The sequence below is a fragment of the Larus michahellis genome, chromosome 9, assembly GCF_964199755.1.
Source record: "Larus michahellis chromosome 9, bLarMic1.1, whole genome shotgun sequence".
NCBI lineage: Eukaryota > Metazoa > Chordata > Aves > Charadriiformes > Laridae > Larus > Larus michahellis.
In genome coordinates, this window is record NC_133904.1 from 18,411,187 (window position 1) to 18,435,915 (window position 24,729).

The 24,729-nt window shown below is 38.0% G+C and overlaps 1 long non-coding RNA gene across 1 annotated transcript in view; it reads right to left on the minus strand.

Annotated features, from left to right (window-relative positions):
- Nucleotides 1-24,729, minus strand: part of LOC141748695 (uncharacterized) — a 55,104-nt gene that overhangs the window by 4,465 nt on the left and 25,910 nt on the right. The window contains exon 3 of the long non-coding RNA XR_012589074.1: nt 373-476. This is a non-coding gene — a long non-coding RNA (uncharacterized LOC141748695). The remainder of the gene's footprint in view (nt 1-372; nt 477-24,729) is intronic.

Genomic DNA, 24,729 nt, shown 5'->3' on the forward strand with positions numbered 1-24,729 from the left:
ATAGATTTTATCAACATTATTTTTTTCATTCCATTCAATGACCTATCATATTTCATATCAAATTTAAACAAATCAGCCAAAGCAAATACTATTATGGAGTAGGGGTTTATCTCCTAAATGATGTTGCCAAATAAGTCACCATTATTAGCATTTTTGCTGTACTCTTTCCATGCTGTCTTACTTTGGCATAATCAGCAGCAGCAGGAGCACAAAAACACTTCAGAACAAAACCTCTTCTCCACTGTTTTGACGCAAAAAGTTAGTATGAAATTCCAGAAACTCTCTGAGAACGCCCGTTCCAAGGACCTTGCCAGTGGCACAATATGAAATGACACCTGAAGAGTTCAATTATGGGGAAACTGAGGTGCTTACCTGGCTCAAGACTTCTTAGCTGAATTGTAAGTGCAGTATTCTCCACTAACTGCTGTTCATCATTCTTCTCACAGCAGCTCCAAAACCAATATGCTGTTAGTTAACTAGAAAAAGAAAAAAGAAAACAAAACTAAAATTAATTTAAAAGATAGGAAAAGAAAATGAGGAAAATCACCTGTATGTTTTACAAGTGAGAAGAATTTGTTAAAGCACTTATAAAGAAGTCATTTTCAGTAAGTACATACTCAGAACACTATGAAATCTTTAAAGGGTATATGACTAAGAAGTCAAGGAAACAAGTTTTCTTTTTACACTACTCGGTTATCCTGTTTATTTCCTAATAGTTCTACATCCATAAAAGGCCAAAGGACTCTGACCTTGGCAAGTTAACTAAGCAAGAAAAGGCAATCATGTGTGCAAGGTTGTCACCTACACTACAAATTATGATAAAATATATCTCAGTATTGGAAAAAATAGCTGTATGTCTTCAGTGACATCCACTGTAGTACATTTAAGGATTTGAATAGGACAGCAATTTATTTTGCACTAAAATGTTTTATGGTTATCATAAAGCATTATGTCTTCAGAGACTGAAAGGTGATGTTTTTATGGACTGTTGCTTCTTGTTGCATTATCTTCACAGATCAAAAATCATCCCTTTTTTCTTTTTTCTTTTTTTTTTTTCCAAGTGTCCCCTATTGCCCCACTAATAAAAGATGTCGTGCAATGGCTCAGTCTGATAAAAAGGAAACTGTGTTAAACAAAATGTACAAGGAACATATTTCTAACACAGAAGAGTTTTACAATGAATGATTATCCAGCTAATTAGTGAAATAAATAATAATAATTGCCTGTCCTTCCTCATTAGACTCTTAGAAAGAAAATGGAGTCCCAAAGCAGAGGTCTAGCTTTTGATTTGAAAAATTGGACCTTGTTAATTTTATTATCACTTTGCCAAAAAGCCAGTCCTCTTGCACAATGACAGGGTGGGAAAAAATGACAGGCAGACAGGTTGACTAATGCACAAGATGTCTCATTTTTAGCTTAGGAACAGTTTTGAGGTAGTAATCAAGTAACCTGATGTGGATAGTTTGCTCCTGATTTATCCCTTCTGGAGAGCCTGAACTACCAGTACGAATTAGGCGGAACAAATATACAGTATGTGCTTTTGACACGTTAATCTGTTGGATTTCAGGCTTATCTAAGTCTATGTAAATTGTAGATAGTGTATAAATTGATTATGATTGAATATTATTAATATCTCGAAATGCCTTCCCTTCATCACATGTTCTTTAGTTTTGACCAATATCATGCTTCCACGTGGCTGACATTAGCCCATGATTCTGTCACCTTTGGATTGTTCTCTTGCAGGCCCCTTTTTTCCAGACATTCCTTAAAATTCTACATTTTATGCAGAAATAGAGCGCCTGCCAAAGCCAGCACATCTAAACACGTTACTTGATGCTGAAGGAATTTCAGTGGCTTCTAATGAGGCAGTGCATTAGCCTTCAGGGGTCTAGTTTCAATTTGATGCGTGCATTAAATGGAGTTACGCACGTCACATAACTAATCAGTTTATCTAGGCATTAATATAGCTCTCATCACTGTGGTTCCTGAGCACTTCAAAACAAACCCACAGAGGCCTTCAGAGGATCATCACAGAGAACAGGCCCACAAGAACCTTTTGTTCACTAATATGATATCACATATTTCCCCCTTATCCCCAAGTACCTGCAACAACTTTGAGCCTCTTAGACATTGTTGTCCAATATCAGTAAGATAGGAAAAAATCCAGATACCTTACATAGACCAAAAGACATGAGACTAGACAATGGATAGGCTTTTAAGAACAAATACAGATTTTTGGTTACATCTTTTAATACCACTCCTTGCAATAATCCCAGGGTGATCTATACAAAGTGTCCAACACCTGCCCAAAGATACATTCACAGAAGAAAAAAGAAGTCTCCCTGTTTTCCACTTAACTGCATTTAAATGAAGTCTCAAAATTCAAACCTCATCAATTTAATCTATACACTCTTCTACCCACCTCCACAGCCCTCCTACCTAATCCCTTTCTGAGACCTTCTCTTGTCTCCTCATCCGGCTGACTGCTGGCTCTAACTCCTCCCACCATGTTCCCCACCGTTACAAGTCAGAGCCAGAGCTTCTTTTCCCCTCTGCAACTACCACATCAGCTTGGACAAACCAGGAGAGGCTTAATTTTTCAAACCACCCTGAAAAGCCTGTTCATTGCCTTATATTAATTCCAGCATTCACCTTTAAAGAAAGTAAAGTTACATTCAGGCTCTACATATAAGCAATCTTTACCTGTTTGACATAAATAATCTTTTAATTTAATTTAAGCAGTGAGAACAGCTGGGTGGAATCCTAACAGTGGCTTAATTCAGCTCAGCATGCACCTGCTCGTCACCAGTGGGAGCGCAGCTGAAATACACCTGGTAATGTGCTTTATAAAAAACTCTGCTCCCAATCCTTGACACTAGTTCGGTTGTGGAATGTACTTTTAACATAGTTTAAAAACCACTCAAGTTCTACACCGCATATGTGAAATCAATGCCACGATTGCAGCTTTCTTTTCACAGGAAACAGTGCTTTGACAGTATAGTGGCTTTGTAACTAATTTCAGATAGGGAAGGCAGTACCAGAACAACTGCTATTTCATTTCATTTTTACCTACTGACACAAAATTTGGGAAATGACAAATTAATACAATGGCCTGAGTGTGAACACATTTACTTACCAAAAGTAAACTGAAGGGCGGTTTAGGGAAGAGGCTTTACACCGTGAGATAGCTAAGACACCAAAGTTTAAAGAGCCTCCTTCAGGCTGCAGCATTGTAACACTGAATGACCCAACATTATTTCTTTGTATTGCTTTATAATTTTAGTCTTTTGGATATTAAGCTTTGATTTCCAATGTAAAAAGCAGCAATCCCATTACCAAAATGTCAAAAATCCCAAGACAGTCTTCTAATCTTTCCATCCTTCACTCATTTTTAACTGAAACTATCATATAAAGCTGCAGATTTTCACAGATCACTTGCTGGTGGTGTTCCTAAGTCTTCCCTACCACATGGTAAAAAATGGCTCTTTTTGACTAACATAGGAAAGCATCATTTTGGGTGATATCACTAGAGGAATATTTACACTTCTCTTTAGCTCCTTTGTTTCTTTGGCTATGCTTCCCAGTAGAGTAAGAATTCATCATTTTTCTCATCTTCGCATTGCATATAGTACAACTGCTCCTCCCTAACTTCTACCTTATATATTCACATTAATAAATGCTTTTTCAAATTATAAACTGCAGCATATTTTTCTAAGGTCTTTGTTGAATTCTTGAGTAACATCCCACAGATGACATGTAATGTGCCAGTTGGAATTGAGCAACAGCTAAGGTGGAGGTAAATACCCCCTTCAACAAAAAACAAATGCTCTGGAAATTTTTCTCGAGGACTATAGGATAAATAGCAGAGAAAGGGCCTGATCCAAGTCACAAACAGATCTTATTGCCTTGTCTTCAGAAGAGGTAGGGCACAGCCAGCCACTCAGGCGCTGCACACTGCCCAAACAGCAGAGCTTTTCTCTGGTGCTTGTGGTCAGGCTGGTGGTGCCCAACAGAAGCTGCTGCAGGCCCCAAGACAGGCTGGAGCTGGGAACACGGCTCTGCCAGGGCAGAGGATGCACCCACACAGCCCAGCCTGGGTCTGCTATAGCTGATGAGTCTGGACTAACTTGTAGGATCAAAGGAAAGTAACAACTGTTGCTGCAAAGCTTATTTGCCTTCATGCATATATTCAGAGATCAGTTTTCTTCTACCGATAAGTTCCAAACATACAGTTGCTAATATGCCCACATGAAAAGCATGTCCTACATTTATTTTTATTCCATGTACTTTAAACTGCATCTGGATAAAACATCAATATCCCTCATTCTCATACCAGGAGAACTGGATTTGAATTGAGCAAATAACATTTTTATATACCTAAAAGCTCAGATAAAAACATTGAAAGAAACTGAGGTGTTCAGAAAGGCACCTATGCTCTTGTTCCCCAGATGTTGAACTTTAGCTCACTTCTAATCCAAGCTCGTGAGATCAAACTAAACTATACGCTCCTGTTTGTTATTTTAATAATCAGATTACTTTCATCTCCCTGTTCCAAGATAATTAAACACCAGCAGGATCGACTGTATCATTGCACCACAGTAAACTAAAGATGTGCTATTTCAATTTTTAGCAATTCTGATTCCTATTCATATAAAGCACACAATATGGCCTAGCACAGTTTATACATCTGAAGTGAGCTGCTTTCCTAAATTATCTTGAGTCTGAGAGCTGCTCCATTTTGCAGTCCTTCCTTTCCTTGGTTCCATGTTATCTTCATTCAAAAGCTGATCCTTTGAAATATTCCTATCCTCACCAAAAGCATATCTGGAGGGTCTTGATGAATACGTAAGTATTTAATATGCTTTTATGTTTAATGAAGTTCTACATCTTTCAAAGATCCCATCCCACGAAAGTTTTCTCCACATTAATGCTTTCTTACTGATCTAGCAGTTTTAGGGATACTTAAATATGAAAAGAACCCAAACCAACCAAACCCCCAAAAAATACACACCACATCCTCCCAAATACATACACAAAACCCACAAGGAAAACAAAAACAAAAAACAAACAACAAAACAAACAAACAAACAGGAAAAAAAAAGCCCAACCAAAACCCCACAAAAATCTCCGACCCCACAAAACCCCAGAAAAGAAAAGACTCAAACTGCTGCATTACGTCCTACTATGGAGATATTTCAAGCTGAAATCCTCAATAAGTTCAGATGTTTGCAAAGAACCAAGAGCAACTGTCAACCTGCATGTGAGTAGTCCCACGTGTCCCATGCAATTCACATGCAGTAAGAATAGGGAAAAAAAATAATAATAAAAATCAATACGTTACTCTGTTCCTGCCATCCTGCAATGCCCGCATAAGTCCTCATTAACTTCAGTGGTAATATTATCGCCTTGTCATGAAGGAAAAGAAGAGAAAGCTCCTCACAAATAGAGTGCAAAGGAGATGCTTGAGGAAGGTGAAATTACAAAACATATTAACAAAAAACTCCAAGCTTCTAAGTGGTCAGCTTGACCTGATCCAAGGGAAACATCCATAATTTAACCAGTTCAAAACCAGAGCTTGTAGCAGCGAGTGTGAGGTCCTTCCCAAAAGCAAGAAGAGCTTAATTACAAAGGCAAGCCAGCTCAATTCCTGAAGTCTCCAGATCACACTCTGTGAGTTACAAATGTGAATAACTGTCCTATGTTCCTCAGCTCTCTGTCAGGCAGCGATGGGTCTCTATCTATTGGACTGTGAGACCACACTAACTCTTTCTTTGTCACCACCCACATATTGTTAGTACACAACATAGCGTGAGATTGTGTCCACACATCTCTGCACAGAGATAAAACCGTCAAAAACTTTTTGCAATGCTACTCTATGAGGGGGCGAACCAAAGCTCATTAAAATCAATGAAGGTCTGTCTTCACTGCAACAGGGGAGAGACATTTCCTCTCTAAATAATGTACGAAAAACATACCACAAAAAGACATGGGTCACAAATAGGAAGCACTGTATCAAGGCAATCACAACCTACCCTAAATCGGACAAGCCAGGTTCATTTTTAAGCATAGTTTTGAAAGAAAGTCATTCGCACACAAGCATCTGAGTTGTAATCACACCTCAAAAATGAAAAGTGAAAAAAACCCCACAACATGTACCAGCCTGTTTGGGAGAAGGGCAGCTATTTTATCTGCATCTTAAATGGAAGTGAAGCAGACCCCCCTCTCTGAAACATTAACCATTTCAAAAGATCTCATTAAAAGGTTTCTCTGTTTTCACTGATTATTATGTAGTGACTACAAGAACACCTATAAATCTGATCGAATTAGGTTTTCAGGCCTTTATTCCAGATAATTTCTTCTCCCTATGTGGACTTTCTCAGGAAATGAGATTTAATGAGTCATAGTCCTTACTGATAATCACAGGAGAGCTCATTAGCTTTCTGTCAGATTTGTACCCACTATCTGCCCTCAATATGCTTGTGACTTACTAGAGCTAAATACGACACTAAAGAGAAAGCAGACATACTCAGATGAAGCAATAGAGTGGGTCTGAAATACTACAGAGATAAATATTTCTCCTTAATTTATTTTGAGAACTTAAAGGAAAAAAAAAGTCAACATGCCTTTCTTAACCTTCTTTCTCTATTGTGATGGTATCGCTGACAGCAAGACACACAGTATTGGAGAAAATTAAGCATGACATCTGAAGACTCCTTGCAAATACAGTAGCAGAGAACTAGTCTAGACAGTCTATAATACAAGGCTCTGGGGACTGGAAGACATTTCTGTTCTAGCATACAAAACTGTGCTTTACCCCAGTCCTGCAAAATCTTCAGGGTATCAATGACAGATTAATGCACGAGGGAGTGCAGGTGAACCTGTTTTTTGACCTGCCCCTCCAACATTTACAGCTCTCTATCTCCATTTCAAATATTTCTAACTGGGTTCTTACCCCTCACAGCCCACTGCCTCCTGGTTCTGCCTGAAGGGCATGGCTCTGAGCTGGTCTGTGCAAAGGAACTCCTAAATCCCATGGCTGCAGCACTGAGAAAGATACTTCTGCTCTCCACACAACACACTGTGGAACTGTGGCGTTCATCTTATAGATTGTGAGATACGAACAGCCTTAGTCTTTTTCCACCTACAGTTCACATCTCCCCAGAGGAGAGGAAAAGTGAAATTATGATTCTTATTTCCTGTGTTGTTGATCAGCTTGACAGGACACTGTTTCTTACTGGTCTAAGGTACTGGTCGAAGCCTACTCTTCACAGCTAGTCACTTTCTTTGGTAGTGTTTGCTTTTATCTCCCTCTGCAGCTTTGACATAACATTTTTTAGTTGAAATATTTTTTAGTTGAAAGGAAAAACTAACTTCTACTTCCTAGAAAACTGGGGACCACCCTGCACTCTCACAATTTGCTTTCACAAAATACCCCCTTTCCAAACATGTTTTAAGGACAGTCCAATAAGAAGGCACCAAATCCAAGAAAGGTATTTTACTAGACTGTACTATAGTACTTTTTTGCTACTTATTTCCCAAACTATTTTAATGACCTACTTATTCTCTATAAACAGGACTGTTACAAAGCAGAAACTTTCAGAGAATAACCTCTTAAAGAAATAGAAGTAAAAAAAAGAAAGAGAGATGTGATCAAACATTTGATCCCACTCCTTTTCCATTCAGCATTATATGTTTAGATCTATCCTTTAATTTCACACTTGCACCCTTCAGCATACGCTCACTTTGTACCCACAGCACTCACAGGAACACATCAACTTAATTTTCCACATAGGAAATAGATGCATGAGTGATATTTTTGCTGCATCAGAAAGAAAAGTCAAATATGCAGCACCCAGTACTGGGTCAGAAATTAGACCTTGTCTATATAAGGCTTTGAAATGGCTCCCATTCTAGTAATATCTGAGCGCTTCCGTTACCATAATATTTGGTAGCTGTCTTCACAACCTCCCCATAAGACAGAAAATATGTTTATTTTCTTTCTTGCAGATAAAGAAGCAAGGCAGAGCAATCTTCCCATGTTCACAAAGGAAGTTTGTAAAGGAAAAGGGGACCCAAGTCTTTCGTGTCCCATGCTGGCATACTTTATCATGAACCAACTCTTCAAAGTGACCAGGTCATGTGAACGTAAATACAACCAGCCAGTTCTCCAGATAGGAACATGAGTGAAAGCAAACAGCCAAAATAATCCAAATCTCTTTTATGCCTTAGAATTCATGTCGCTCTGCATTAAATCTCATTTCCCTCCAGCTTGAATAAACTTCTGATAAAAGTTTAAACGATAATGAAATATATACCCATCTTGGCTTCTCAAAGGAAACCGCCTTGGTCACAATGTAGATTGATGGTCAAAGCAGCTGAGTGAAACCAGGAATTTACAAATTCTGTCCCTGCCTCAGGTCACAGCTCTGAGCAAGCCAATTCACCCGTTTCATACTTTACTTTACTACAAATGCAGCGGGGAAACATCTTGTAAGATATTGAGATCATCCAGTGCAAACTTGTGTTGAAACAAGCTATAACAGCTCTGCGTTTGGAAAGGGTAATTTAGTTATTTATTACCAGGTTTCATAGATAAGTAGTAGTTTTGCATGTCTATTCTTTCCTATACCCAGGATCTCTCACCTCCTCAGAAGCTCCATGTTGAGATGGTCTTTCTGCTTATTACCAGCCTTTCCCTTGGGGCCAGCAAGTTCCCTAGCAGGGCACATCCAGGTGACCAGGAGGCAGTGGGTCAGCTGCACATAGCAACAGGTTTCATTGACATTTATGTATTTTCTTGTCTGTCATTTTCACAGCCACAGAAACAAGCAGCTTTTTATGCCGTTATATAAGTTCTTTTCCCCAGGAAGTTAATGGTTTTAGTTTGAGACACTGCAAATAAGGTGTAATTCCAGCTCCGTATGACTTCAGGGTTCCAGTGTCAGTCATTAATCACTTGAGCTGCACTTTCTGGGCTTATGATTTTGACAAAATCCCTTCATTTGAATTATGGCCTTGTATTCAACACTAGGGTATGTATTATTCTATATATAATTTTTAAATACAAAGAGAAACGGCATGGAAAAATTAGAAAATATGACTTAAGAGTCTAGTCCTCTTATGGCATAGGCAAACAGAATGCTCTTGACTTTAACCTATGGGTTCCACTTCATATGTGGTGTATTTTTCATACATCATGGGTTTTTATAAATTTGCTGTATAAAGCACCAGAGCTATGTTGCCAGCAAAATATAAGGAAAACAAATATGTCAGGGTAATGACGCCAGGACAATTCCTTATTGAAAAAAGCAGTTTATTAATACCTTATTGCTACAAGCTAGATCTTATTATCATCTTGGGTCATTTAGAATCTTATTAGGTATTCTGATGGTGGATGAATAATCCTGTGATAAATTCTTCGCCATGTCCTTCACAGTTGTCATAGCAGGATCATAAACAGCATTTATAACAATCTAGCCTGGAGGAAAAGGCTTACAATGGTCTGTTTAACATGCAGGAAATATTCAGATCGGCCGTGTCTGGTTAGATTTGAGACCCACAGGAGAGATACCAAAGTTAAATGTAGCATGGGTTTCTCTGAAGATTAGCTTTAAAAAAGGCTTTGGGTCAGGGACATGGGGACTAATGCCAATGATATGGCCACAAGCAGACTTCTTTCAAGAAAACCAACCTGAAAAAAAATGGTAGCTGCAAGTTACTTTCTTACTGCAAAACCGTGTAAGGTTACTCAAGCCACTACTTAAGCATGGTTGAAATTACTTGCAATTGAATTCCTTGGAGCTCAGTCATCTACTTCAGTGATTATTATATGAAAAAGTAGCGTATGCACTCACATAGTGAAAAATATGCAGCTTTTTGCAGAGCTATAGGAGAACTTGCCTACACTGCGCAACTTCTTGAACTCTTGAAGCTTAGAACTGAGTTCAAAAGTAACATGGGTAAAGTAAATTCTAGGAAAAAAAATAAAATCAAATTTACATTGCTTTGAGTGGGTATGAAAAAAAAAAATTGAAAAAAAATCACACCTAGTCTACACACATAAACACAAACACCACCCTGTCACTGAACACGATGAGATGAATTGCTAATACCTGTTGTCATTCAGTGTCGCATTCCAAAGTCCGATACCAGTTTCCCAAGTCCAAGTGCAGAAAATGCATCTCAAACCACCAGAACTTTTAAGAATAGAAGTTATTTTTAAATGCTAAGTGGTATAAATTAAATCACCGCCAAAACTAATCATGCAGGACCTGTCAGGCAAATTTTCAGGAGAGTGATAATAGAAATAGCGGGTTACTGGAAGGGAGTGTAGCGACAGATTTAAGTACAGCCACGTGTATACACCAACGCTTATCTACAGTAGGTCATGTCACTCTCTTGGCACAAGCAACTGAGACCATGGAAAGCGAACAGCAAAATTTACTTTTCCTAGAAGATGATGAATTGCTTCTTCCACTTGAATTTTAAACACACTAAATGAATGAATTCTGTAGCTCCAGTCTGTAAAACAGAGCTTGGCTGTTGGGAAGCTAGCATAAATGTTCACAGCTGAGAAATGTAGAAATTGCATTCTGGAACATTCACTGCGGCAGCCATTTGGACACCTCCAATTAGAAAAACACCGTCATATCCTGGGATGTGTTTGTAGCTGGAACTACCACATACAAGAACCAATTTTGCAGACACCTACACGTGCACCCATCTTACTACCAACATCCAGCTACGATAATTCCAAGGATATGGCAGTTAAGTTAAACGGGCGCAGATCACAGTCACCATATGAAGAGCAAAGCACCGTCAATTGCTCAGAATTCATTCCCAACTTTAAAAACAAATTGTCAATAATTCTAAAGTTCAAAATACATCTCAAAAAAGAAACCTTAAGCTAGTCAGGTGAACCCTGAGAGGGGAAATGTCTAAGCTCAACAAACAAATTCTTACTTGGAGCAAATAGTTCTCAAACAGCTCCATTCTTTTGTCTCCTGTATTATCCCACTTTCCTCTAAGTGTTTGTTAGCTGACTGCAGATTCTTTGAGAGGTGCAGCTACAGCTCCATAGGTAGTTTTTAGCACTTTGGGGATGTACCAGTAGAAATAAATAATAGCAATGTAATCACAGAGATGAAAAAAAGAGCTTTGAATTAAGCTGTTAAATGAACAGATAGGAACCTGCAGGTAAACATACTATACAAAAGCTACAGGGCTTGAAGTGCTATGCAAGTTTAGCTAAGGTGAGGCACGCCTTTTCCCCCTTGTTACTAACATTAGTTTTTCTAGTTTGTTCTTAGTACAAATCTAGTTGGTTTGAAGGAAAGCTCACTTGTGGCACTCCAGCTGCTAAAGTAGCACAACATACACGTTACAATCACATCACAATCATGGTGGTATCTCAGATTTTCACATCTCTAAACTAATTGTATGGCAGAAACATAAATGTTTCTGTTTTTGCAACTGTACAGCTGTAAAAAGAAGTACCACATGTGAAGATGATTCCTATTTTGGATGCACAGAACATTTGGATGCACAGAACATTCAACCAGACTGAGAGCGCAGCAATATAAAATGCAGCAATATAAAATGAAAGTCTTTGGAGGTCTAAAATTGTTAGAATGCAGAAAATCCCTCCAGGGCAGCTTTCTTGATATAGTCACCTAAGCATATTAATTTATGAAAATCTCTCTGATATTAACACATTTCAAATTCTAGATATTCATAGGAGTTAGCCTTGCACTAAAAACAGAACTGTGACAAAAGACAGTATCCACTTCACAAGTTAAATTTCCCTTTGTCTTCAAACTTAAAAGAGGTAAAATACGCTTATCTTAAAATAAGATTACCTCTCTGCCTTCTAAGCATGTCTATACAGCTGTTTCGGACTGACGCGAAATCTCAGCAGCATTATGCAGTCATTTCTCTTCCCCCTCACCTCCTCATGTATAATCTCTTTTCCTGCTGAAATCGATAGGACTTCTGCCTCTGATCTGGCCTCATCTGAATCATACCAACAAATTCCCTGTTGGTTTCATTGCTAGTATGAGAGCACACGTGGCCCAGCAAGACCATCTCTGGTGGATTTAATAGCATTTTTACAGTGCTATACAATAGATGTTTCATATGCAATAAAATAGTCTAGTTTCTACAAATACTGTCCAAACCTGACATAATCTACCTCAGCTGGGATGCTTTTAACACTAAACTTATGTGAACTTTTTTTAAAAAATGCACATTACTATATTCAAAATTGTTACCCATTGTTCAGCATTTTCATTCAGCTTGCACAGCCCACTAAGAGAAGTGTTGAGAGTGCTTTCACAAACATTTTTCTACGAATCTGTCCGGGGAGGTTTATTTCTGCTCAGCTACTCGCCCGCAGCTTTTTGAAGAAGTGTTAGTGGCAAAAGGTGCAGATATAGCCCACTGGCAAAGGCAAGATGCAACTCAGTATGAGCCCATTCACATAGAATAGAGCTTGCTTTAGTTCACTCCCACAGATGCACCACTCTGAATTAGAGCAGCCTGCTCTCAGGTAGGGTGATAACACACACAAGCACCTTTCCTCTAACCTGCTAATTCATCTCAAGCCCAGGTCTCCAGAGTATCTAGCACATTGCTATGAGGCTCAGCAGGAACCACAGGAATAAAGTCTTTTCACGATCAGGAACCATCAACTCCCAGCTCAGAGGTTAAATGCCATATCAGAAATTTTGTGACTTTGTGAAGTTACTATTCAGTTGGTACCCGTGACAAAGCCTTTAACAGCAACACCACAGAAAGAAATTAAGATTCACCTCAACACAAAGGTTCCTCTTCTTTTGTATACAGAAGTAGCAGACGTTCCTGATTACAAGAAAGAAATCAAAATAAGCTTGCCAAGTGTGCTGGCTAAACTGTGAGCTCAGCGGCTAAGGGTTTCATTTCCTTCCCATATTCTAGTGAGAAGGAGGCGGGTCAGTGGCTCAGGGAAGAGAAGCAGAGCCGGGCTGGCCCACATTATGGTGCAGATGGTACCAGCCCAAAGGGGTCTGGGCTCCCCACTGCGGCTGCAGGCCAGGCTTTACCTCAGGTTTGTGGAGTGAAGCTCAGTGAGCTGTGCCTGCCTTGCTGCAATCACAGCTTCAGGTGCATTGACCAGACTCAGCATTTTTACGGATATGAACCCAATGCTGGTTCCTGAGTAACTACATGTCAGATGTAGTGGGCAAAATGCCTCAGAATTATCACTTAGATGTGAAAAACCTGTAGCACAGCAACAGGAAATGCAATGACTGGGTCAAATCAGCTCAGCTGTTCAGCAATACAAGCACCAAGCAGCAAGAACACATGCCAGACATCTTTCCACAGTTGTACCACACTGCCAAGATGCCGTGGCACTTCTATTTTACTTTGCTACTGCGTATGTGGGAGCAATCTATGGCAATGCAGAATATCCTACATAGAAACCGTACTAGATCCCAGGTAATTCAAGTGACAGATAAACAGCATACAAGACTGACTTCCAAATAACTTTGAGCAAAATACAGAAATACAGTAAAGACGACTGAAGGATTACAGATTTCCAGTAATTCCAAAGAGAAGAGATTTACAAAGTTTCCCTTCTTTTTCCAAAATACCTTGCATTTGGTTCTGTATTCTCTTCTTCAGTCTCAATGAAACTCCCCCTCCTCACTCGCTCCCCTGCAAACAGAAATACTAGCTAACAGGTTTCCTAGGACTTGGATTGCATTCTCAGTGAAACGTCTCTTTAATTTTCCTCATGCACTGAGATTCATTTACAAAACCATTTCCACTGAGAATATTTTATGTACACTATAAATCAAAATGTGCCCATATACATATCTCCCACTGTAAACCAGCAAGATACCCAAATGGTAGCCATGCTCTTCTGCACCCTCTGGATATCTGAATAACTAAACCAGTTGTCCTTTGGTATCAGAGCCACTCAGCTGTGAATAAGTAAATGCTTCTGGTGTACAAACCCTTGATTAGATCAATTGCCTTTGCAATTCCCCCTGAGTGAATGCTATATACATTCACTAACTGATTGTCTTAACTGTTGCCAATTAGAACTTAAGTGTCTAATTAACAAGAAATAGACAGAGTTCTCCACTGTTGACTTTGGAGGACTATGACCAATAACTCTGCCTTTACAACACAATGAGATGAAGAGAGGGAGAAAGTGGAAATGAGATGAGTTTAGAAATGTCTGGACAGCATTAATGTGTATATATATAAACATATATATAGCGCATGGGTTTAAATTCTCCTGGCTTATTTCTCAAGACATAGTTTCTCCTAGAAACTGGTTTCTACTGATTTCTGCTTGATTTATTTTTATTGGCTTCTCCTAGAAAATACAGTCATTTTTAAATATAAAGTAACTGTAAAATAAGATCCTATAACACTTCTATCCATAGTCATTTTTTCTATTATAGTAATCTAACATATTCATGGTCCTGGTATGTATTTGGAAGCACCCTTGTAAACAAATAATGTATGGACCAGACTATATTTTTCCTTTAAAAATAATGTATTATGCATTATTGATATTCCTCTCTCAATAAATGAGATAGAGAAAAAGCAGAATAATAAACTCTACAATGCAAACTTAGTGGATTCATTGCAAGTCTGAACAGTTCATCAATGCAGATTATGAACTATTCGGATTGGGCTTTAGAGCCAGTAGCTAAATACACTGGCAAATCCCTTGACCATAAACAGCAACTGCATTATTCTTCACCGTTCAAAGCAATTTTCACTTCTTGGGCAGGATTAGACTACACAACTGCCCAGAGCTATACAAATAAATGCAGTTTGGTGCTACCTAAGCCAGAAAGCTGCTGAGAAAGACATCTGAAACTGGCAATAGATGCAGGCACCACAAATAATTTTTCTGCATAGACAGATGATGAACCAGAGACCAGCTCTTATCATAAAAACTACAATAGCAGATGTCAGTGAAATAATATTTAGCAATGACATGGACATTCTACAAAAGTCAATGAGAAAAAAAAGTCTTCTCAGGTACGTGTGTATGTTGTTAATCATAATTAAGGCAAGTGTGACAGTTTCTTGGCAACAGACACTGAATTCCCTTCCCTGATGATCAAATCCTGGAGGAATACTCTCTCTTTCATTACATCAAGCCTGCAGTTCTTTACACTAATATCCTCCACTTGGAACACTCCAAGTCATAGGGAAACTTTTGTTTTGTCAATTGCTTTTTTGCTGGATAATCACATGATGACCTCCACAAAAGAGAGGAACAAGTTTCTCATTAGTGAAGTAAAAAGAGCTTTAAAAGCTAGTAATACAAACAAGCACATATACTATTGCAGACAGGGGCAGGAGGGCGGGGACAAAAGAGAGATTCACAGCATCCAAGTTTGGACCTAATGCTATCCGTGTGCTCAAAGAAGATACAGAGCATGATTACCCTAAGAGCAGCAAGTGAATGATAGTCCATCTGAATATGTATTTTTACTTGCATAATACAATATCTATAACACCTAACAATGAGCACCTATGTGTAAATATTTCCAAGAAAGCAATTTATAGGTATCCTTACTATTGACCTTTCAGTGACTAGGGGATTTCCCATTCTTCAACAATAACAAAAAATTTATGATTTGGAGGGAAGCAAGCATTTTCAGAGTAGGTTTTTTGTTTGATTGTTTTCCCTTTAAAAAGCCTTTTTGATGGCAAGGTTTTGGCCAAATGCAAATTTTTTATTCAAAAAAAGTCACATGTTGCTAGGAATCATTATTTTTTTTGTAAGAGGAAAAATTTGATTAAAGAATACTGAACCATTTAGAGAATACACGATAAATGCATGTATTACCTAAACGGGCTGTAAAGAAACATGGTTATGATTCTAAAAGAAGGTGTAAATACCACAGAGAGAAAAGAAATCCCTTACAGTATGTATAATTACATTACTGATAATTATATCTCAGTAATGAGGAAATTACAGTAGAACACCAGCAAAGCCCCTTACAATAAATTGCACAAGTTTATGGAACAGTCTCTTCAGGGAAGCGTGTGGAAACTCCCTACATCATCTGAACGACATAAAACACAGGAGATGAAACACATTCACGATGTGCTGTGGGGACAATACTGATCTGGAAGAGAGATGGACTGGTCTTTTCCATTTCTAAGTGCTATGCCATAAGTTTATGAGTGGGGTTTAAAATCACCACCTCTGCTGTCTTCCGATTTTGTTGTCTGTTCCTGGCTGTATCTCATGTTAGTGAGATCCCATAGGGTTTAGCAATTAGCATGAGGAAAGCAGTATGATAATCAGAAGAAATTAATGGTTTAAAAACATAATCTTACACTTCCCCTGAGATTTGTTCCATGCAACTGGATTCTCAAAGAAAAGAAAAAAAAAAGAGCAGGTAATTGATTCTTATTAAGAGAATGATCTGCCACAAAATGCTATCCAAGTGAAAAAGACGTTAATTTTAAAGTGCTCTTAGAGTCAGTGGGAACCTAGTCTCTGACTAGCTTCCTAAGAAAGAGAAGCTGGGATCCTCCATGCCACCCTTCTCTTTTGCAACCACTCAGAACAACTGAGCACAACATGGGTCTTCATGTACTAACAACCAGCATCTGAAAAAGGGAGTATGATGTGACAGTGAAATAGCAATCTCTAGGATTTTATCAGCAATTTCAATGAGAAGCATGGAGAAATGAGCATGCACTGCACACTCTTCTCAGTCAGTTGCGTGGAGAAGCTAGGACAGCTTACAAATCATGGATATTATCAAACTTCATAGGCTATATATTGTATTTAACTATGTCCAATGCTGAATTTTTATACGCTTCTTGCAAAACGCTGAGTCACAGACTTTATTCCCATGGTTAACTACACTATTAAAACATGTGTGTTATTTATTCTAGTTTAGTTTCCTCATACAATGAATTGATTAATAATGTAAAAAAGCAGTCACGTAAAGCAGAAAAGAAGCCCTCAGTAAATGTCTGGTCTTACTTCAATGAGTGTAGGAACTAAGTGGATCTCTTAGGGTCTCCTCCAAAAAATTAAATAGAAACACTCAACTACGTCAGTCTAAAATAATGCTTCACATACTTAATCCAGCTCTTGATTAAAATAGAGAAATAGAGGAAATTTTCAAGATCTCTATTCTGTCTGTGTGTGTGTGGAGAGGAAACATTTCATATATAGCATTTTGACAAGGTAGTACAGGTGCTTCAACTCCACATTTTCTTTATACAGTTTTATCTCTACAATACAGGTGGTTACATGGGCAGTATTTTTTCTGTGGGCTCATTCATTAATAGTGCCTGTTCACACAGAGCAGCCTTGCCTCAAGCATTTGTTCAAGTCAAAGAATAAGGCTGTATGCAAGCTTTTGCTGCTTAGTTTCAGAGACTTCACAGCAAAAACTAACAAGGTAGTGCATCTTCCCATAACTGGACATCAGCTCGCACAGCTGAAAAACAGTTTGGAAGTCTACGTGAAACAGCACCACCTGGTGATCTTTGTCATAATGACAGTATGTCTTTCTCTGGGTACTCACAAAAATTCGATTTTTCTCATTTATTCCAACATCATAAGAAAAGAAGATTTAAAAAAGGCAGAGAACATCCTCAATCCTGAAAATTTGTAGTTAAAAATTTAAAATTTATATAAAATGTAAAAAGTTAATATTAATCTAAATCTCAAGACTCCAAAATATTGCAGGTAATCTTAGAAAGGTAACCTTTAAAGTAAAAGTGGAAGTGTAAATTAAATTCTACACACAACAGAGTTAATATTGCTTTAAATCCTTCATTTTTCTGTTTTACCCTCTGACTGAGGTTTTGAAGCAGTGAAATTTGCAATCCACATCCACTAATTTTACAAAAGATAGGCTTAATTCCATTCATGTGTTTGAAAATGTTCATTTATAACCCCTTTTGAACACAGCTGCATCCCTAGTAGCCATGAAAAGCAGGGCTTCTGTCCCTTTGTGAAGTTGTGCATCTGAACTCTCCCCACTGATTCTCCACACACACACACAAATTTTGTCTTTCTCCAGACAAGATCTCTCCCAAACTTTACACACCTTCCTCCTCAAAAATACAACCTTCCACTCTTTCTCCCATCAGTCTAATCTTCCCTTCTACATCAAGTCATTGCCTCATGACCATTTTTCCCCAGGCAGCAAGGCACATGCCTCTTGAACCACAATAGAAACAGATTATGTCATGAGCTAACCCGTCTTGTTGTGTGTGCCTTGTATTGTAGCGTGGCAAGAGCTAGGCACTTGGGGAAGGCAGATCAGGAAGACAGGAGACTGACCTCAGGAAGGGACTGATCAAACAAAACTGAATTCAGCCACCATCAAGAGACCAGTTTATCCCTAGCCACAAAACCACCCTTTTCACAGCAGAGAGACAACAATTGATCTCCCTGCAGGAGAGGTGGCTGTTGGCACTTCCTCAGGAGGCTCACATTGCCGATCCTTCTGCTGGCTGGGACGTGAGGGCATGGACACAACACTCACATCAGAGCATGCACCCGCTTTACCTGGGAAAGCCAAGCTGCAGAATATTAACCTAAAGACACCTCATTTGAAGGGATATCGCAGACATCAGGAATCTCTACACTTCTCAATAACAACAACAATAGATTTTTTAAAACAAAGAACTTATGTTCTTCACAGACCTGGAGCCCCCTTACAGTCACCGGCTTGCAGCATCATGCCCTTAGTAGCTCCAAACAAAGCATCTTTAGTATTAGGCTGGGAAAAAAAACCAGCAGAAATATTATATTCAGACAGATGTCAAAACAGTTCTTTTTCCCCAGGGACAGTCTGCCTGACTGCCCTGCTGGTTTTGTCATTCTGAGAGCTCAACACAACTCTATTAGGATAAATTTTGTCATAAGATAAATTGCATGCTCAAAATGCCTCCTGAAGTTTCAAAATCCACAATTAACAATTTCATATTCATAATGGTAAACAACAATACATCTTCCTCAGGAAGAAACTACCATCTGCATAAATTTAATGAGTACTTTAATACAGTGGTATTGTGGTAGCACACTCATGCCACTCTCTCTCTTGTGAAGTCTGACAATATTTGGTAGAAAAATACTGATGGGATTGTGGTTTCTCAAATTATTTTTACAAGCTCCACAGAACAACAAAATATGCTCATGATTAGAGAAGAAACATACCTAACCTTCAGAGAGTGGTAACACAGACATTGCTCTTTTCCATTTTATAAGGCTGGATGTTCAAAGCCAATGGAAGCTCACTTCACTTTTCCCTCCAGAATCATATGTTGTGTTTTGTTGGGTTTGGTTTTTTTAAAAAAAATTTCTATTCTGCAATGGAATATTAGCCTGTAAAAAAGCTACTAAAAAAGCCAATGCTTTTCTTTCATAAAAGCACAACCTTCTAAAATTGAATGTATTTAAAAGGAAATTAGATTCCAGGATGCAAATTTGTCAAATACCTTTCCTTGATGTCTAGTGTCATCTTTCACATTTTGGCAAAAATATGAAACAGAAAAATATTCTCCTTGATTTTGTTTAATTTCTCAGCACTGGATCCTTGTATTATCTGCTTAGACAGAGTCAAGTTACTGGAAAGTTATCTATGAGCTAGAATTCTTTTCCAAGCATTTGATGGCAAGTATCACAGTCAAGCCCTTTGGCATTAGAAGTATACAGATATACAATAGCACGAGATTGTTTATGCTCTTGCATGGAAATAAAAAAGGTCATAGAGAACTCAGAGCTTGCAGAAGGTATGACTGATGCTCTCTTCCTTCAGAAAATACAGTACCTCTTCATGAAAGATTGCAGAAAGCATTTTGAAAGAGGATGCACAAGCAGGAAGAAAAAGGAAAATTACACATGAGCTTTTTTGGAACTGGAGATAACCAGTTAGACCACAGATGATAAAGGTACAAATGGACAGAGTAGCACAGCCAGCAGTTTGATTCATTTTGTCCCAGACCATTATGATTATCTAATTACGCTCATTGCATACACTAAATACTTCTGATCTGTTGCCCAGACAGCTTGCCCCCTTATTTATAAAAACTATATATAGCAGAGACATTCCAAAAAGTCCAGCTAACACTTATGTTATTAGAAATATTAATATTTGCTATTTCCTTTTATAAAGGAAGGATTAACAACAATATTTAGGAAGGAATGGCAACGAGCAGTTAAAATTAAAGTCTCCGATCCTCTGCCACATGACTCACCAGGCCTGACTCCAGAACACGCTTCTCTGATTCTATTAAACAATTCCATAATTTGCGGACTGAAAGGGTGTTCAGTACTTTTTGAAATACAAGTCACCTCAAAGTGTACAAAGCTGACCACAAAAAAGAATCAGTCAAAAATGCTAACCACATCAGAAAACATTACAGAAGGCTTAAAGTTTTTCTGAATTTCCAAGAAAAACACTATGGTAAGACAACATACAGAATTTCAAAGCAGCTGGTTCACTGGTAGAGCTAGAATTTCTGCACACTGGAAAAGCAAGTGTAAAAGGAAGTTTTCCATAATTGTATAAATGAACAGCATCCACCCTCCAAAAGGTAATGTGCTGTTAGCTTCTGACACGTTGATGCTGTATTATTATCCAGGATTTTTCTAAGTTGTGGCAACCGTAAGCAGCAGTTTTCAGTCTTCAAAATTAAAGACAGGCTGTTAAACACCCACTGTTCTCCAGCATTCTTTTACTTACCATCTAGTTTGTGTTTTTATTATGAATACTGTGTTCAACTTGTAATTTTCTAATCAACTGAAACTGCAAAATACTGATTAATCTAAATGATAACATAATTATAATGAAATCAGTTGCACCACTGATTGAAGGCAGACGCAATCTGAAGAGAGTGATTGGTGCCTTAAAAATGGCATTCTTGGAATAACAACAGGGAACCTAAAAGGATTTTTAATACTAATGCTACAGTTGATAATTAAATCCTATGACATACAGCTATTTGGAAAGATCCAGGGAAACAAGACTGAGGTGGAGTTTTTTGGCACAGAGTCTCTTAATTCATCTGAAGTCTCACAGATGAAGGAAAATTCAGGAAATTATTTTCCTTATTAAAATGTTTTGGCTACCTCTCTTTCCAAATCACTCCAACCAGGTCTTTTATCAAGATCACTTGACATTTCTGGGATGTTTTCTGACCTGGTAAAGGAAATCTAGTTTCTCCCAAATTAGCTTTTTGAAGTGGTAGCATTCTTTAAAAAAATAACCAAACAAAAGAAACCAACCGAAATCCTAGACTAGAATTATGTGGCAGGAAAATCACTAAAACTAGCAACATTGTAGCATGAACTTTTAAAGACATCAACATTTTTGTAGTTCTGGCCCTTTGTATGTCCAAATTCCACATTTTAAAAAAATACCAGCAACTAAACTTTAAAACAAATATAACTACAAGTTTTTAGATACCATGTTTAATCCAAACATAAGTCCTCTGTAGACTAACAGGGGGGAAAAAGACCCAAACAAACAACTTATCCATTAATTTACTATTTTGAAAACAAGGGACTGAACACCACAGCTACAGAACACAAGCCTAAGATCACAAAACACTGAGATACACCACTCAGGTGGCACTCCACGTCACATGTGACATGTTCCACTCCACGTCCTGCTTCCAAGCAACACTGAACACGTCATTCTCCCTTCCTTATGTCCTAAGCTGTTTGATTTGGGCCATGGGCATGGGAAATGAATCTCACTCTCTGTTTGTTCACAGACACACAGATTTTAATCATGCCAGAAAAATGTTTGTAATGCATATCATAACGTGAATTCCCCTCCTCATTTATGTATCTCTTCTTTCCTCAACCAATTTGAACGTAAGCAATTTAATTCCCACTGCCTAAATTCCCTTTTGGTAGCTGAATACCATCTGAGCGTCCACTACCTTACTCCAAAATGCAGAGTAAGTAAATGTACTGTCACAGAAATGAGAAAGGGATCCCAATTACAATTGTATGAGCACTTGGATGTTGCAACAGGCTTTTGATCCACCTTTTTATGCTGCTGGTTTCTCAAATTCCCTTAGGGCTTACCCTTATTTTTTTGTTGTTTTGGTTTTTATTTCAACTTCAAGGCAGGTTTTAGATTGAGATTCCTTAGTTCACATAACATCAGTTCAGCTCTGATTCAAAGGTGTCTGATTGTATAAACAAAAGACTGAAGCAGTTTTAAATTTAACTTCTCTTTAAGTCTTATTACAGAGGAGTCTATAAGAAGTACAGGTAGGTCATTTTTTCTAATATGATGGTTTCCAGTCAGGAAACTGAGTATGGTGATGATGCATTTTGAATTTGCTGCTCAAGCACATTTTATAGGCCTTTTCTGATGCTGGAAGCACCTGAAGAATTTTGACTGGTGAAGCAGACCAAGCCAATTATTGTCCATCTGCCTAGGTCATTTGACGCTACAGCAAATAATTTCCAAGGTACAGATAACTTGGGAGGCATTGAATGCTTACACCCAAAGAGATTTTATTACAAGAAAGAAATACCTTGGGATTTCCTTTCTTCAGAATAATCACTGTCTGTAGCATTTATCAGTAGCTGAAGTTCCACACCACACTTCCAGCCCACCCTCTTTTCCCTTTTTAGAGCTTCTGTTATCACTATTAGACCAATCTGTAATCAAATACAGGCTAATCATTCTGATACAAATACATCATACTGAGAATTGCCTCATGTGAAGCCTGAGTTTTCTGAACTTCTCGTGTCTCCCATAACATGAAACAATTAAAGATGTGCTGCATTAATTTTACTAATCTTTAATAGATGATAATTGGAATTAGGTCTCCAAATGGAAGGTTTGAGTACGTGTTTACCAACAGAAGAATGACAATGATTGATCAGAAATAAAACCAGAATGTTTAGTCTAATTACTTTGTTGGTGTCTGAATATAACTCACATTATATTTCAAATTGTTTGTCTAGAAAAACAAGATTGCCACTGGAAACAAGAAATCCCTTAGCTTTCTTCTTTCCACTGGCAATCTGCTAACAGCAGCAAATTACATTCAAATTGCACATCAACTACTATTAGTATTAATTGTAAACTAACCTCAGTTCACTTAATTGTGGGCATAATGAAGTATTACAATTAGCCATAATATATTATTTAAATAAGAAATATCAATATTATTTAGAGCAGGTGCCAATTATGGCAGGCAGTGAAATATGCTACCAAAAAGGATTTCAATTAGAAATTCAATTTCAGCAAAGACAAAGGTCCCCGTCACACTGGTAAAATAGGTAACAGCACCAATGCCATCACCTCTATGGGGGAAGGGAGGCTACCTTGGAGCTCACCCGCATGTTGCACTATGGATTTCACAGGAGTTCAGGAAAGGCACATTACAGACACAACTGCAGACTTCTGCAGAACAGGTTGATACAGCACGGTACAGGAGAGAGAGATTGCTACATAAAACCACTAGGTTCAAGATGCTAGTGTACTCTTACTTGATCTTCAAATTACTTGGGTCAAAGTCTACATTTCATATCTGTACAGTCACTACTGTTTGAAATTCTCTTTGCTTAAGAATATGATAAATACAAAACAGTTTTCAATGGATTTGGATGCAAAGACTCTAGCGCTAAGTACTTACACGCTCCACTTTCAGTACTTTAAAACTTTCAAGATTAATTTCTAGCTTCTTATCCCAGTTCTCTGCAGTATTAAGCAAAGTAGTAAAGGCTGAAGTTTAAATCCCCAATTAGATAAATTTGGACTGAAGACACTTAGCTCTCATAAAAAAAATAAATTAACTAGTTTAGTGTTTCTACCCCCAGCTCTCTATCAGGGTAAGGACATTCACTCAAAATACTCATGGTCAAACTTACTGCCAGATAGCATAACCAGTGTTTTTGCCAGAACATATTTGTCTTTCCAGTAAAGAAATTGCATCCAGCACTACTGTATCTGCCAAAGTGGAAAGAAGTTGCATCTATAAAACGACCTAGACTAACTTATACTAGCTAAACTTAATACTAGAGACAATTTATGCTAGAGCTGCCAAAATCTAAATTTCTTAGCTTTCATACAACCTCACTGCTTCATATCTCAGTTTGTAAAATTATAAAGGAAATGTAGCAACTCGAGGTTAGCGAAGCATGAAAAATCTCAGGGGAAAAAGTCAAAAAATGTGTTCTGTGTATTCCTAGAAATGCTCCTGGGTTATGTTGGACCCTAAAATTGGGGTTGTCAAATAAACGTTGCCAGCAACAAAACACAGCATGAGTGGTTCTTTTAATTTTCCAAGTATTCAAAAGCATTAGTCAGTTCCTGATATCATGTTGCAATAACACGAAGTAAGGAAAAGATTTTGATTAGCTAGGAAAAGTTGAAGAGAAAAATTGCAAGCTGAAATATGCTGCAAGTATGCTCAAGTTTCAGCCACAGGCCCACGGTGATAGAACTTTTCTTGCTGTACATTAAGATAATTTCAGTATACTACAATTATGTGCCTAATTAAAATTAAGAAATTAGAACACAGTTAAAAGGAATGATATTTTGCTCACAGCTAATTTCATTAAAGTATTAATGAACAGGACTCATTTTATGGCTAGAGGGCAACTACTTTCTGCAAAGTACTTCCATGCTAGCTAATTTATTCATGCATGAAAAACAATCCAATGAGAAATGAGTGAGCCGGGAACTGCTGGTCCTAATTAAAATATTT